Genomic DNA, 5,489 nt, shown 5'->3' on the forward strand with positions numbered 1-5,489 from the left:
TAAAGTGTAGTTTTCTCATACCTGTCTTTTTCATAAAGAACCTGGACCTGCTGGGGTTGGACCCCAACAAAGTAGGTCCTCACCATATACAACATAAAATTCAATTTGTAATTTTATAGACTGACCGACAGGCTTTATGTTTATTCCTTTCTTTCTCCACTAGTCTGTAGGTCAGGACTGTATCTCTTAACTATGTCTGTGTCTATGCCCAAATAGCCAGTGTGAAGGACGGTTCCTGATTCATAGGAGAAGCTTATTAAATATTAGCTGAATGAGAGATATCCTCTTCAGTTTTCCATACGGCAAAATCTCTACCTATCCTTCCTGCTCCTCTGTTTTGTCCTCCTCTTCTTCCCTGCCTCTTCCTTCCAGACCAATTCAGTCCTACAACCTTTAGGGAACTAGTAATTAGAATTCACATGAAGAATTAAAGAGTACTAGTCAAAAAAAATAAAATGCCTCATAAATGTATTTTTGTTTATAAATCTTTGCTTCTCTTCTATGATTTAAAGACAACTAGATAAAACAGTATTTATAAAACCGTGCTGATGGGCTTATAATGTATAAAGATATAATTTGTATGACAATAGGAGGAGGATAGAGGGGACAGAATTGTATTGGAGCCAAGTTTTTGTATACCATTCTAATTGATTCCTGTGCTTTATGTAAATTATACCTTTATTTTTTATTTTTACTTTTTAAATAGGTGGAGGAAGACTTTTGGATAGTATAATGATACTTGTAGAAACAAGGAACCCTGGGACCTGAAGCTGGTTATCTGGCAATGATCAGGAATTGCAACATAGCTAGGTCTCATGTCTAGAATATAGTTTGGGCTACATTCAGGATCTAATACAACTCTATTGAGTTTAGGCACCAACATTGCCCCTTCCTCAGAAACAGAAGTTCATTGATCCTTACAAATATTATTAACCTATTGTTGCAAATATTAACCTATCTCCAACAAATAAATGTCTCCCTCGCTGTGTATTTTTTATTCTCCTTTCACTACTAACACACACTTTTTATCTCACAGTTTGTATGACTTCCTAAAGAAACTATGATTGGTCTAGGTATTATCGTTCATATCAAGCAACGTTTTTATGCCAAGACAACTGATGAACTGATAACTGTTCTATCAATTGGCTATGTTTCAGTCAGAGATTATCAGCTGGAGTCAGTATGACTAGGTTAAGTGCTCAAAAATGGCCACGTAAGCTTAACCATAAAGCTAGAGTTGCTTTGCTACCTACGCCTGGGACTCTGAACATGGCATTTGTCCTCAGAAGGGGATGGGGGAAGCACATAAAAGAAAACCGCCTCTCCAGAGTATGCTACAAAAAATAACTCTTTACCTCCTTTCTTCCATAGCCCTTTCTTTGCTGAGTAAATCATGAACCTTCAAAGGAGAAAGATGTCAAGAAATTTTTATTGCAAAAAAGATAATAAATTTATTGAATCAAAGTAAGAATCAAAGACTATAAGAGACTCACCAACATATTAAGAAAATGTATAGATATATGCCTGTAACAGTTTGTAATCTTTCTATCAAGTTCAGAATTAAATATTCTTACAGGATTGTCCTATTTGTATCCATTCATTGCTCTGCCATTCCACTCCATCATGTAATGAGCCCAATTTAGAAAGGCAGATAGTGAGACTCTGAAATATTTCCCTCCTGAGGTTATCATTAGAATCTTAGCACTTATTAAACTTAACATGAACAATTTACTTTTCATTTTGATGAAAAGAATAGGCTTTAATATTTATATTTTACAATAGTGACTGATTAACTGTAAAGGCTAGGGTACTCAATTTTAGAGACTTATGATAACTCTCAAAGAATTATGCCAATACCTTATTCATTTCTGTAGTGCTATTTAAACATTATTCTTCACACAAAATGCTTATAAAAAGTTATGTCTCTATTGACAATAAAAAACAATTGAAAAGTAGCAACCTTTTTCTCAGTGCTTCAAGACTTCATATAAACTATGCAAATTAATGCTGTTGACATTTTAATATATATTTAATTATATACTTGGCAAATTTGTTTTAAAGATGAACTATGATTAATCACAGAATTTTCATTTTGCTACATAGAACTTTTCTCCTACAAAATGTCCACTCTACCCGCAACATTAAAACAAAACACACTCCTAAAAAGCAATCTTTATAATCCAACAGTTAAATGAAGTTCCTCTTCACTTAAGGGGAGGGCATGAGTCCTATACATTAATTATTCTGCCCTGATACAGGACTTGCCTCTACCAAAATAGAATCCCAGCAAGGAATATTAGCTCTCCATGCCCATTCTACCTTGCTAAAAATTTAGAGAGGTAAAATGAAGAATCTAATAGAAGTTCTCAACAGGTAAGGAAATGGGAAGGCTCTCAACCTCAAACTAAATAATGATTGCATTGACAGTTTGGCACTTGCCAAATCAGGCAGGGTTTAAGCCTAAGTGGAAAAGAACATGGTGTATAATAGGTATTTTAAACATTCAAACAGAAAATGAAATCAAAGACACTGGCTTTAAAAAAAAAAGTCTCGCTCGGCCAGCATGGCTCAGTGGTTGAGCGTCGACTTATGAACCAGGAAGTCACAGTTCGATTCCTGGTCAGGGCACATGCCTGGGTTGCGGGCTCGATCCCGTGTAGGGCGTACAGGAAGCAGCTGATCAATGATTTTCTCTCATCATTGATGTTTCTATCTTTCCCTCCCTCTCCCTTCCTCTCTGAAATCAATAAAAATATATATATATTTTAAAATTGTCAGTAGTTACAATGCACTGTATCACCTTCCCCTCTGTAACTAAAATGGCTATTAAATGTAACCTAGTTATATCTTTTTTTTTTTTTTTTTTACTTTCTCTAATACTAAGGTAAAATACACTATGGAAATCTGCATGGAATGTTGGTTCTTTATTGTTAGCAGGTTCGGTGTTACATAGTTTTACTCCTTTCAAGCACATGAGAAAATATGATCCCCCCAAATATAAAAACAAATCTGGTCTTGTATTATATTAAATCTTGATCTCTACCATTTAATATAAAATGTATTTTGGGGGGTTTCTGTTAAGGCAAAATAGAAGTTTTTCATCAGAAAAAAAAGGGTTAAATGGCTAAGATATATCTTTTGTGGGATAAAATTCATCTTTATGTCCCTCTTCCACCAGTACTATCTTATCTGCCCTAATCCCTTCAAGGTTCAAGATCAGTAGCACAAAGAGAAATTTTATAGTTTCCATTGTAGATTTTTTTCTTTTACAATTGTTTTCAGGATGCTTTAAACATTAGCTTTACAACTATTATTTCAAATTTATGTTTACAATTCATCGTACAGCCCACATTCAGTAAGGTTAGGACTTTATACCTTTTTGGATCACAGTCCATTTAAGATTTTAACAAGAGCTCCTTCCAGAGAAACAAAAAGTTACATCTAGTTTTACAAGAAATGCAGGGGTTTCAAGTCTCCACTGATATCTGTTTAGCTGAAAAGTCCTAGTAATAAAGGAATGAAATAAAATAATAGGTTTAGATCGAAGGTTTAGATTTCAAAGGCTTAATATGTGTGTGTTTTTTAAAAAAGCAAAGTCTATTTTAGGTGTTGAACAAATTTTTTATGATTGGTCAAGCAAAGTTAAAATACTTACAAAGGAGGGAGTTTTTAGTTTTAGTCTTAGCTGATCTTACAAGAACTTTTCAAACTCTTATTAGATGTATACAGGCTGCAACAATTGTGCAAATGGAGATATTGCTATCAAGAGACATGTTCATAACCAATAAGCCAGTAAATATATACATGAACCAGAGGAGCTAATGTTCATCCTTGAAGCAAGAATTTATCAAAATTAATCAGTAAAAAAAAATACACAAAAATAGGCAGTACTTTCTAGTACTATTGATTTACAATAAACAGACCCTCAGATTTAGGTAGATTATTTGTTAAAACACCATCAGTTATCAATGTATGCTATATAGCAAGCATGTCAAACTCGCGGCCCACAACAAATATTTTTGTGATCCAACCAATATAAGGGGAAGAAACGTTTTAATAAAAATTTTGTGACTTAATTTTTACAATATCCTGTTATACATAATTATTAGTAATGAACTACAATGTTCACTAATGGCTGATTACTATAATTGTGTTGCATTCATTTCCCTTACACGTCTTACGCGCAGGCACATGATTTCTCTCCACTAATACTAGCAGTGAATATTTTAGCAGCCGATTGCCATGTCATTAGTCTTGTACTGACTTGTTTGATGTGTGCAACAGGAAATATTTCGCTTTCAGAAAACAATAAAAATAGGTTTATTTGGATTATGCTTATTAATTTGTGCAGTTATTCAGTGCTTGGTAAGTTAATGTTCAAGAAAAAATATTAATTTTTATTAAAATGTACTATTATTTTGTTAGCGATTACTCATTTATTTCAGCCCTTTGTATTCAGCATGTCTCTATCGAAATAAACCTACGTTTCTATGAAAATTGAAGCTTTTATTTTTTTGTGGCCCACATAAACTTAAACCTGTTTTATTTGGCTTGTGTTAGCTTTTGAGTTTGACGTGCTTGCTATATAGTCAAACAGCTATTAATAAGTCATTCTGGATGCACTATAAGCATGTATCCAAATAACCAAATGACTACAATCTATACTAATAAAAGCATAATATGCTAATTAGACCGGACAGCCAAACGACCTTCCAGACGTCATTCCAGATGTCCTTCTGGACAAAGCCGCGGTGGCGGGGGCTGAGGCACAGGTGGTTAAGGGCGATCAGGCAGGCAGGGGAGCAGTTAGGGGTGATTAGGCAGGCAGGGGAGTGGTTAGGGGCTTCAGGCAGTCAGGCAGAATGGTTAGGGGCGATCAGGCAGGCAGGCAGAGTGGTTAGGGGTGATCAGACAGGCAGGCAGGGCAGCAGTTAGGAGCCAGCTGTCCCGGATGGCGAGGGTGCAGGCTGGGCTGAGGAACACCCCCTCCAGTGCACAAATTTCGTGCACCTGGCCTCTGGTTTATATATATAAAAGCCTAAGTGACTGTTACGACCAGGCGCTATGACAACACACTGACCATCAGGGACAGGCGCTCAATGCAGAAGCTGCTTCCTAGTGGTCAGTGCGCACCCACAGCCAACCTCCCATGGCTGGCCAAGCTCCTGCGGTCCCTCCCCCCGGCTAGCCAGCCCTGATCCCTGATCACTACCCAGATCGAGGGACCCCACCCATGCACGAATTTGTGCACTGGGCCTCTCGTTTAAAATAATTGTTAATTTCTAGAGCAAATGCAATTACTGGCTTCCACCTCATAGTTAAAAGCTTAAAAAATATTTTAAAACTTCAGTCATTAAATATTTGTACTTGAAAATATGTTGGAAAGTATGTATAATTTGTAATAACATGAATAAGAAAGAAATAAAAGGTAATTCTTGCAATGTGAGCGCCCTACTCCAAAAACTAAAAATCAAAAAACATTTCACAAA

The sequence above is a fragment of the Myotis daubentonii genome, chromosome 3 (assembly GCF_963259705.1).
Source record: "Myotis daubentonii chromosome 3, mMyoDau2.1, whole genome shotgun sequence".
NCBI lineage: Eukaryota > Metazoa > Chordata > Mammalia > Chiroptera > Vespertilionidae > Myotis > Myotis daubentonii.